The sequence below is a fragment of the Pinus tabuliformis genome, chromosome 6, assembly GCF_031772625.1.
Source record: "Pinus tabuliformis cultivar Carrire ecotype Pingquan chromosome 6, CPIR1, whole genome shotgun sequence".
NCBI classification, from domain to species: domain Eukaryota; kingdom Viridiplantae; phylum Streptophyta; class Pinopsida; order Pinales; family Pinaceae; genus Pinus; species Pinus tabuliformis.
This window is the reverse complement of record NC_142292.1, coordinates 1,903,956,597-1,903,969,050: the sequence shown is the minus strand read 5'-3', so window position 1 is coordinate 1,903,969,050 and position 12,454 is coordinate 1,903,956,597.

The window sequence follows — 12,454 nt, the reverse complement described above, 5'->3', positions numbered from 1 at the left end:
TAAGGCATTGATCTATCTTTTCTATCTTTTCTTGAGCTGTTTTCATAACAGATAACTTCTTATCAATGCCGGATAACATCTCCTTCCAATAAGAAATCTTGAGAGAGTTTGACACCAGAGGTACTCCTAGGTAAGTGCTGGGGAGCGAGCCAACTCTGAATCTGAGATCTCTTTCCATATGACTTTGCACTCTAGGATGAGCATTGAACAAGAAGATGTTTGATTTGTTGTCGTTGATCTGGGTACCAGATGCTTGCTGTAATAGTGCCATAATATATCCCAATTGCTTTGCCTCTTTTAAGGTGGGTTTCCAATATAGCATGTTCTCATCAAAAAATTGCTGGTGGGTGAGAGGTGGGGCCACTTGCGAGATCTTTATGGCCAAGAGTCTGTGAGATTCAATAGCCACTTTGATAAGTCTTCCCAATCCTTTTGCTGCTATGATAAAGAGAAAAGGAGAGATGGGATCTCCTTGACGAAGCCCTCTAGATCCATGAAAGGTCCGAGAGGGCACTCCATTCACAAGGATTGAATAAAAGGGGTTCAAAATCATGGATTTGACCCAACTGATCCAGGAAGGGGAGAAGCCGAAAGCAGCGAGCATAGAAAACAAATAATCCCAATTTAACTAATCATAAGCTTTAGAGAGATCTAGTTTGATAAGCATACCTAGGGTTCAGGATGAGGACAGAGAGTGCACCACCTCATGAGCCACCAATATCCCATCCATTATTTGTCGCCCTTCTACAAAACCGGACTGTTCAGGTCCAATGATATTGTGAAGCAGGGGTTTGAGCCATCAAACTAGAATTCCTGAGATAATCTTGTAGATTACGTTGCAAAGTGCAATTAGCCAAAAGCCACCAGGGTCTAGTGCCTTGCCCTTATTAGGGATAAGCATCAGAAATGTTGCATTTAGACCCGACCAAATCCATTGGGTGCGGTGAGAGTGCTCTACTAGCTCGTGAATCTCATCTCCTAGAAATTTCCAACCATCTTTGAAGAATTCGGAGGTGAAACCATTCGGGCCAGGGGCTTTGTTCAACGAAAGAGCCCGTACCACTTCCTCCACTTATGCCAAGGAGATTTATCTCATAAGGGCCTCATTTTGATCTTCCAAAATTAATTTTGGAATGCATTGTTGGATCCTGGAGATTGCCTCACTCCTATCATTATTTGGCTCTGTGAACAGAGTTTGGAAGTGAGCGATCAACTCTTCTGAAATTTCCTCATGTTGCACTAGTTGTCTACCATCAGAGCCATTGAGGGAGAAGATTTGGTTATATTGGTGATGCTTCAACATGGTCCTGTGGAAAAATTTCGTGTTCCGCTCGCCCTCCTTGAGCCATTGGACTCGTGACTTTTGTCTCCACAAGATTTCCTCTTGTTTCCACCGTTGTTCTAGATCAGTTAGGAGTTGTCCCTCCTAGGCTATGAGGGCATCTGTTCTCCCTTCCAAGATGATCTGTTGTTGAATAGATCACATGTCTTCTTCAAGTCGCCGCTTTTCCCGGTGGATATTGCCGAAGTCCAATCGGTTCCATTCTTTGATTTTTCCTTTTAATTCTTTCATATTTAGTTGGAAAGTTTCCATTGGGTTGCGACCAATCACCCTAATTGATTTCCATGACTCTTCTAGCTTATCCAGGAAGTCTGGCTTGTCAACCTAGAATGATTCAAAGCGAAATGAACGGTTGCGAGGAGCCATCCGCAGATCGATCTCAAGACAAATTGGCCAATGATTCAATCCCAAGCATGGGAGGATCGACGCTTGAAAAAATAAATCCTGATGGAGGATGTTATCAGAAAGAAGAAACAATCCAATTTTTAGGCTATCTGATACTTACCTCCCCATCGATTGTTCCAGGAGAAGGATCCATTCTTATAATCAATTTCCTCGGTTCCTAGGTCTTGGATGGTAACCTAGAATGCTGGGGATATTAGATCCAATAGCTGAACTCCTCCCTTCTTATAACTGAGATCTTTTATGAGGTTGAAATCCCCAGCTAGGATCTAGTTGGTGTCCCCCAAAAGCTCCTTGAGGTGCCATAGACTATGGAGAAAACTTACTTTCGTCCCTGGGAGGGAAGGGTCATAAACCCTTGTTAACCAAACCTTGTCAGAAGATCCGATGTAGTCAAATTGGCCCAAAAGGGTATGGGGGTTGGCGATCCAGTGCCTGAAGGAGATGGATCGAGGGTCCCAGAGGATACCCAAAACTCCTGCACTACCCCTTGTGTCTAGTGCCATGCATTCCACCAAAGTTCAACTCCTGCTAGAGATATCTTTAAGTTTTTCCTATGTCACTTTAGTTTCCTGTAGGACTACTATGTCTGATTTCTTTGTTTGAATTCTATCCTTTAGATACCTCAACTTGCCCTTGGATTTGAGGCCTCTTATATTCCATGCTAACATCTTCATTGAGAGGTTGGGGCTTTGGGGGGGGGGGGGGGGGGGGGGGTCGTTGATAATACTCCGTCAGGACGTTAGTTTGTCCTGAGTTGACTAAGATCGCCCTTGCTTCCCAGATCACTTCACTAGTTCGCCTTCTACCTTTCTTCCTGGAGCCTAAGCTAGGATCTGTCCATCATGTGGATGTATCTTCATCCCATATAGCTAAAGCCAATTGAGGAGGGGAATCCACAGAGGCTTGGAGTTTCTCCCAATCCTTGTAGATTTGATGGAATTGGTCCAACTGATCTTGGGGGATATTCGTTGATCCATCTTTAGCCCAATTTCACAAATAAGCGACCATAACCCTTTCATCAAAATTGAGTTGATCCATCTTCACATCATGTTCTAAAAGTGGCGTATATGAGCAAGGAACTGGTTGATTTCCTTACTGTTGGTATGAGCCTCTGGGGTTTTAGTTTGCTTGGTTGTTTATTCTTAGGGTTTTCCTATCCCAATTCTATTTCCATCATTGCTTTGGATTAGGCCATAACCCGAGGTGCTGTTGACTGCTCTGGTTCAAGCATATCTGTTAGGATAGCGGAGCGGTTTCCTGAAGAGAGATTTGGGGCCGCTTGGGAGTTACTAGAGGGGCGGTTGGGGCTGCTTGAGAGGGTCCAACCATTTGGCTGGAGGTTTCTTGAGAGGTGCTTGTCGGGGCTTGGGATGGAGGGACTTTTCTTGGAGGAGGACATCACCTCTGAACTTCCTGGAAGTTTTCCTCGGAAGGAGCCATCGTGGGAGTCGAAGCTTGTTGAGGGAAATCACGAAATAGATGCTCGTATTTGTGGCAGAGTCCGCATTTAAATGGGGCATGTTCATATTCCAGTGGTTATGATGAGGTCTCATCCTGGTATTCTAAGAGGTTGGGAGATTCTCATATACACGTAGATCCGAGCATATGAAGAAAACCTTCTGCGCCGAGTGATCTCTGAGACTTGGAAAAAGTATGGAGTTTTAGATTGATTAAAAAAATGTCCATCTCCCAAAAATCCTCTGGAAGAGAATACAATCGAACCCAAATAAGGGCAGCTAAGAATTGTTCCTTCTCTGGGTTATAGCAGGGTTCCCAATGCCTCATAAATAGACTTTCATTATTCATGAGATAAGGGCCATTATCCAGGATTTGCTTTCAGTCTTCCACATCTTCGAAGATTATTGTGAAAAAACCCTTGGCACGTAGGTGGAGATCAAAGGGGACTTTTTGTTTCCATTTGATCTGGATCCATCATAGGATATATGCTTCTCTGGGCCAGATACCCATGAATTTACAAATGATTGCATGATCTTGTATAAACTAGTGGTATTGCTCAAGGCGGTTGATGGGGATTACCACTATGGGGTTCTTCACTGCTTTTCTAAGGCAACAACCTCTCATACACAACTGCCACTAAGCACCAAGGGCCGACGATTCGGGTTGTTTACCTTTGTGCTAGTCAGAGCCGGATGAGGGCGAAACGGGTGAACGAAGCGCGTCAATGAGGATGGACTTGAAGGAGGGGGCAGATTCCCCTCCTCCGGGAGGCCCTTTCATGAGATCACTCAGCCTGGAGCTTGCGTCAGAGCACGTCAACGACAACAAGAGTGAGAGGAGGGTCTGTCGATGAAGGGTTCATAAACCGAAAACCCTAGTTTTCTTCAGTGTCGCAAATAAAATATAATCTTAATATTCTATTTATTTTGAAATACATGAAAGACTAACAAAGTGAATAATGACTAATAGCATACTCTGAACCTGTGCTTGCTAAGTTGAATTTCCAAGTTCACCGTTGTCATCTCCTTGTCAAATTAATTCACAATATTCTCTCCCTTGAACTCTCCTCTGGATGATTATAAGATATGGATTGATCACCTGTACACAATTTTAGAATCAAATTTTGAAGGAGACTACACTCAACTTTCACAATTACTAATTACTTCATTAATTCTAGTAAAGACCCCTTAATCTCTGCTCTCTATGTATAGATATAACATTCCAATTGATGAATGTTGGAAACAATTTTGAAAATTAAGTATCTATCACAATGGATATGTTTCTTATGGATTCTAAGAGCACAAAAAGTTTCTTGAAGCTATCTAGAGCCCATTTGATACATTGTATGACCTAATTATGTAGTGACGGAAATGTGATGTACCTTGTCTATTATGACCACACCTCTCCTTAAAGCCTTGCCACTCAAATGTTACCAAGGTCGAAGAACTATGAACTAGTCTATCTCCCAGATTCTACAGGGAATAAATGCCTAAAATATTTTATCGCACTCTAATTTGAGAGTCTATCAGGGGATGGTTTCCCTAACGGATCCCTAGCACAAAGAAAACCTTGAAACAACAAACAAAAGTAAAAAAACTAGTTACCTAGCGGGGAGACCCAGTGTTTCACCTAATCCTGCTAAGGAAAGTTACCATTATCCCATAGAGAGTTGGAGAAACTAGTGTCATCAACCAATAAACTAGCAGAATTAATGCTTGGAGCATGCAGCTAATGGACTCCCATTCCTTCACATTGTAATTGTATGTTTGATGAGGTCTAGAATGTGCACCATATAACAATTTATGGAGTTGATGAAACTTTCCATGTGAAGATTTAATGCTAGTAGATGTGTCATATTACTAATCAATAAATTAGTCGATGGGTTGTTGCTATAATGTGTCATTGGCTACCAATTCCCCACCTTTTAAACTTGAACTATAGTTTTCCTATCAATTTTATTCTTGATTGTTTTCACATAAGAAATGGTATAAATTGATGGAGGAGAAGGACTTCGCTTCTTGCTTACTATGATCTAGAATTGAATTTAAGGGAATAGTATCCTTGATCTGAGTTATGCACCATATGATTAATAATGGTTTTGGAATTTCCTATTATTATAAATGATTGCATGCCAATTCTTTTGACAACTTTGATCATTTCCATAGAACATAAGCTTATACCCAAAAATAATATTAAGACCCCAACCACAATAAAATTTAATTATCCCTCCAAAATCTATAATAATGACCCTACTACCATATTGTTTTTGTTTTTTGTTGTTTTTTTTCCCCAAAGGAAAAGACTGCAATTTTTCATTCTTTTGAGCAAAAATATACAAAAATTATATTTACACATGAATCATATGCATTCCTTGCTAGTCATCAAGTTTTATCCTAGATCCAAGTTTTTTCATGTTGTTGCCAGTTACAAACTATATCTGTGTAATAAAAATATGAACGTGTGTAAATTATGTTGGTTGTAGCTGAGCAGTTATATTAACACCATGCATATAGAAAAAACCAAGAAGAGACAGGAGTGTTTAAGAGTCTGTCTATATCACAAATGTTTTTCATGTTGTTGTTAGTTACAAACTACCTTTGTGTAATAATATCAACAAAATTTGAACTTGTGTAAACAATGTTGGTTGTAGTTGAGAAACTATATTAACATCACACATATAGAAAAAACCAAGAACAGGTAGGAGTGCTATAAGAGACTTTCCACAACACTGTGTGGATAAAATATCTACAAAAAGCACGAGCCTAGGTCATGTGAGAGAGTTGCACGAATGATTTCCTCTAGAGGTTTTGAATTTGCGTCCAGATCTAAACTTTTGTGCAGAGAAATTGTTAGTAAGTAAATTAGGAGTGGCTGGAATGTTAAAGAATGACCCATGATAAAATTCATGTATATAATCCTCATGTTTCTCACTAATGTGCCAGATGTCCTGCTCCATGGATAGACCTTCATTTGATAGTTTGTTTGCCATGTTATTTCATTCCCTGTATATGTGAGAGTAAGAAAATTAGGTAAATGAGCCCATGATTCACCAAATATCTTCTAAAATGGGACATAATAGTATATTCCCCCACATATGAGTTATGTTTAACCAATTAACAAACAACATTGAGTCCCCATAGATTTGAATTTGAGGGCATCATTTTTCTCTTGTGAAGACCATTAAATTCTTGCATGCCGGTAATTCTACTAGATTGTTAGTTCTGGGGTTGAAGCACATTTTGGCCTAAAAGGAATGTGTTTTGGAGAGGAATAGGACATATCCCCCACTGCTTTGTTTAGTAGAGTCAATAGATGTCCTGTCAAAATATGCCCACGGTTTTGTGGGATCTGGGGATTGATTCACAATAAACCTGGCATGGGGGTGTCTTCTTCTAGAGGGTAGCAAACAAGAATAGCCAATCCATCAACAACAACATGAGCTTGGATATATATTTTGTCCTAAAATATGATTTTGTTATGAGCAATCCATATGCCCCAACATAGGACACTACAAGGAAAATACCTTCCAATGGAGGTTTTTACGGAAGCCCCAATAAAAAGAACCCAAAAATCTGATTGTAGCGGAGGTGGGTGGGTGGATGTTTTTTTATGGTGCATCTACAATATAAAAACACATCGGTTCTTTACTATCCATACAAGCATCGGTGTTGAATAAAACGTGGAGCACCGTGGAAGATTTTATTTATTTATTTTATAAAAAAAACATGGTGCTCTAAATAAAAAAATGTATCGGTGCTTGAATAATCGAAAACACTAGAAAAATGTCAACTTTTAAAAAAATTTGGTGCTATATACACTCGTAGCACCAGTGCCCTTTTGTAGTAAAACGCTCCGGTGCATACCTAGAAGGAGCACTGCTATAGTTTTGAAATTAAAAAAAATAAAATGCGGTGCTATATTCCAACGAAGCACCAGTGTTGTTAACGTATTAAAATGCCCCAAGGCATCTTCTAAAGAGCACCGCTAGGTGGTTTTTATTTTTATTTTTTAAATGTGGTGCTATAGTCCAACAAAGCATCAATGCGGTACTTGTATTAGAACGCCTTGGGGCGTCTTAACAAAAACACCATTATAGGTTTTTAAATCAATAATAATAATAATAAAAAGGGTGCTCTTGGATACTTGACACACCGGTGCAGTTATAATAACGCACCAGAGGAGGGTCAAATAAAATCAAAACCCTCCCTGCCATAAATTTATTTTTTACCATCTACAGTGCTCGAAAACTCTCAAGCACCAGTGCCACTCTTGCCTCATGCAAGCACCTTGACGTCGATGCTTCTTTTTCTCACCATCTTTCTGTATCGTGCTCAGTGCGTGGCTTTCCAATTTTCTCAAATGGCGGTGAAATTTGTTTTTGTTAATTACGTGTCAACAATGCCTCCTCGACAAGCAAATGTCAAGGTAATGTTTATGTTTATCTCTAATTTAATTTTTTAATGGACTAGAATTGAAATTAGCTTAAAAAGTCCACTGTTTTTGAAAAAAAAAAAAAACCTTTATGGTGTGCTTGATATGTTCGAATCACATCGATAGCGATGCACTCGGTAAATTTACAGGGTGCACCATAGTTCAGTGTGTGAACATAACACACCACTATTGTTGCGGTGCATTTCGTAAATGAAAACGCAATGGGAAAGCTATAAGTTGTACTTCGGTGCGTACATTTTTAGTTTACTCGTGTGTTTATATTTACCCAATGCAATGCAAAAATAATATTAAAAATATAGCTCGGAGTGTTTGATAACCTGAACGTTCTGTTCTAGTGCAAGGTTATATGTGCGCATCAGTTCAATGAAAATTTAAATATGTGAACCAACAATGGTGTGTCATAATATGTGTGCATCGATGCCGGCGTGGTTGTGTTTGATAGTGCAACAGGGTTTTTTTTTTTTTAATTGAAAGTTATGCTTCCATATTTATAAATACATTTTTCATTTAATTAAAAAAATGTATTATGTACGAGGTTGATGTTTTTATATGTCAATCATGTAGCAGAGACGTTAGCGGAGGGAGTAATAGCAAGAGCAAATGACATACCAATACAATATGGTCCGACCATGGGAGCCCAGAGAGAGGGAGGGATTTATACCCTTGCCCTATTAGCGCAACGACCCAAGCATTCATAATGAATGTAGGCCTCCTCAAGTATTATGAGGAGGCTACATCCCTAAAGGCACACTCTGTCTTGTTGGCGCATTTGATCCGTTGGTGGAGTGTCCAGTAGCAGGGTTTCCATGTTGGTCCTAAGGTGTGGTATAGGCCCTCTAAGGAGGACATATACTTTATGACTGGCCTATCCAAGAGAGGGGAGGATTTTACCTAGTTCCTTGATGTCCCCCATGGGGTTGCGACATAGATTCATCTTGCCTACTCTCAGAGATATGTTGGGCCTCATGCAGTTCATCCTGCAGATTTTTGGGCCTACGGATTTCTTCTTTTATTGCATAGGAGGTTAGGGGCCTCTCGTTATTAGTCACCACCATTGCACACTTTAGTAGTGATGGGGAGCACATTAGTTTCCCTCTTTTGTATTATGTCAATACTTTGATTTAGGCACTACGATGTATCAGATGGTCTACCATTTTTTTAAGGTAGTTTGTATGGCTTTAGATAGATGTTGTGCGATGATACGTGGGAGGACGAGCTTCCCTTTCGCTTCAGATCTTTTTTGTTTATTTTATGAGAGGTTTCTAGAGATGAGGCTGACATTTGTAGTCGCCCTCCTAGGCCGATGAATGAGGTTCAGATGCACATGTGGGGCGAGATGATGCCTAAGAGGGGCCTTCCAAAGTATCTGACCAAGATTTCCGCCCAGGCACCGACACTATTGGCTAGTGAGTTTGACCATGCGTTTATCTTGTTGTCATTTTCATACGCAGGGATTGATTGGAGACAGTGTCCCAACATCCTCTTCACAACGACTAAGCCTCTAGATGATAGAGGTAATATTAGTGTTTTGTTTAAATTAATCTAGTTTCATTTTATTGTTTTAATTAATTAGAATAAAATTTATTCTAGCACGTTATTTAACTTGTTTTATTAATTTGTTTATTGAAATTGTCTAATTATTTGTTTTTTACTATATATTTTGTAAACATCGACACATTCTATGGGGACATGCCTCCTCCCCCACCATATGGAGGAGACGAGGAGATGGGCGAGGCACATCCTCAGGAGGGCATGGGCATCCGGGCCCGTAGGGGTGGTCCAAGATTTCAGATGGAATACTGCGACAGATTGGGCAAAGTTTTGGTTGAGGAGAGAGTTCGCCCTACGAGGGCTCGAGACATCAACGCATATCCTAGGTTCGTGGATCTCTACAGGGACTATCTGCACGAGATGATTTCTCTTATACGTCATATCATTGGAGATAGTAGGGCACTCACAACGATGAGGGATGCAAGGCATGCATCGACAAATACGTCAGATGAGGGTGGTGATCATGGAGATTTTGAAACCAATGCCCTAAAATCAATACCTTTGAAACCTAAATGATTGGAAATATTTGTAGACGATACCTTCATTATATGGCCTCATGGGCATGGAACATTAGAAACATTTAAGTAACACTTAAACAAACTTTCTTCATCCATAAAATTCACCATGTAAGTAGAGGTCAATGCTAGCCTCCATTTTCTTGACATCCTCATCACCAGAAATCAAGATGGTTCCATATCCCACCAAGTATATCAGAAAAATACCTATAGCAAGCAATATCTTCACGCCTCTTCTCACCATCATCCCACCCAAAAAATTGGGGTTTTGAGCACTTTAACATCTAGAGGTGTGAGAATCTCAGATGAAGAACACTTAGAAATGGAGAAATCACATCTTATAAACGTGTTCACGAAAAATGGATATAAAAGACATCGAGCCATCAAGGCTCTCCATAAAGCAAACAAAGGAACTAGTCATAACAATAAGAATTTCAATGACTCTGTTGGCAAGGTGAACCTTCCATACATTCTTGGGACCATTGACAAAATTGCTTGCATCCTAAAAAGAAATAACATTAGAACCACCTTCAAACCTTTAAATACAATCCGCAGTTGTCTCAATTCTGTTCAAGATCCCATTAACCCTAAAAGTCAGAAAGGTAATTATTTAATTCCTTGTTCTTGTGGAATTCCATATGTGGGGGAAACTGGTCGATCTATCAATACTAGAATCCAAGAACATTCAGCTGACATAAAACATAATCGCTCTAAAAACTCTGCATTGGCTGAACATTTTGAAAAAACCAAACATCAAATTTGCAATGGAGGAACTCGCATCCTTGCTAAAATTGATCACTACTTCCACAAAAAATTTAGGGAGGCCTTAGAGATTAATAAACATCGTAAAACCTAAATAGAGATGAAGGATGTAATATAAGTGAAAATTGGATTCCTGCTTTAACATCTAAATTAACATCTTCCCACACCCCCTCCCATTAAGTCACATTAATTAATATTATTTCCTTTTAGTCTTATTAATTAGTATCATTTCCTACATTATTTACACCAAATCATACTAAATTAAAAACAATAATAAACAAATTATTCATAAATAATTATTAATTAAAAAAGCATCATAATTAATATTTATTTCTCATTACTATTATTACATAAAGATATTTATATAACCCTTAATAAAAACAAATCATTAATCGTTACATAGATAAACCATATTACTTAACACATATTTTGATATGTTAATAATAATCTTTTTCTTGTCCATTAGGGATTCATTGTCGACCTTTTTCCAACATAATTTTTCCTATTTATTATAACCCCTGGTTTGATCAAGTTTTCCATACTTCTTTATATCCTGAAGATAACCATAATTGTGGGTTCAAAACATCGATCATTAAAGTGTCGTGAATGCGATGGATCAAGAAAATTATTTGAAACATGATAACAATCACAAAAAATTGAAATCTGAGATCATGATTCTTCTGGGAGTACTACCCCACCGGATCATGGTCAGAGTTTTTGTGATCCTTCTGGTAGTACACTTCCTCCTCAGTCACTTGATGATGAGATGCCAAAGCTATAGGATGTGTCTTATGTTTCTCCTTATAAAGTAGACCAACTACCTCCTCCTCCACCTCAAAGTTCCACAGATGTTGAGGCAGTGATTGACCATCCATCATCTTCTGTTGTAGACAATGAGGTGTATATTGTTAGGTCATGTTAGATATGTACATTTAATGTGCTTGCAGATTATATATGTGTAAGTGTTAACAATTATTTGACATGAGATGTACATTAATTTGTGGATGTGTGTGGTGATGATGTTAGATTACAATGTTTGTGTTTTGTTAGATGTGATCATGATGATGATGCCCTGTTAGATTATTAGATTTGTGTGCTAGCTAATGACATTTATATGTGCTAGAGGTGTATATAATTAGATGATGGTAGTGAATTTGAATGTGTATCTTATATGATTTTTATGTTTGTTAGATGGTTATCATCATGATGCTTATTTTTATGAAATAATATTTATTATGGATTATGTATTAGTGAACTTATATCAAACTTTTATATATGAAATTGCATGCAAAATGACTTACTTTAAAAATAAATGCAAAGATATTTTTATAAATTACAAAGTTTAGTATGGTTGAAACTATGATTGTAAAATTACGATAAATATTTTTCTATTGCTTAATCAGTAAAATGTTCCAATACTCACAAGGAAAAAATATTAAAACATAAAATATTCTAATACTCACAAGGAAAATATAATTAAACGTAAAATACTTTTGTGAGTTTTTAATAAGACGAAAATATGTAACTCATTCAATTTTTAATATAAAATATTAATAAAAATAAATTATTCAAAAATACTATTTAACCAATTCAATCTTGGTTTATAAAATTCAATATATTGTTAAATTTAAAATACTTAAGTCAATTTTTTTTATTATAATTAATTTAGATTTAATATAACTTAAAAAATTATATTTTTATAAAATTTAATTTATTACTAAAGTTATGAGATTTTCAAGCAATTTAAATTTAATATTTATAACAACTCTTACCAATTTAAATTAGAAATTTCTCTCTCTAAAAATAAGGATCAAGAAATGTAAAATAAGGCTTGTGAAGTTACTTATAGTTGGGGATTTGCAGTATTGGAAGTCGTCTTTTAAAGAGGCAAGTGAACTTTTTTCTAGTAATAAAGATGTAACATTTTGGTGTTGTTTTTGTTCTTTATTTACTATTGTACTGGTATAAA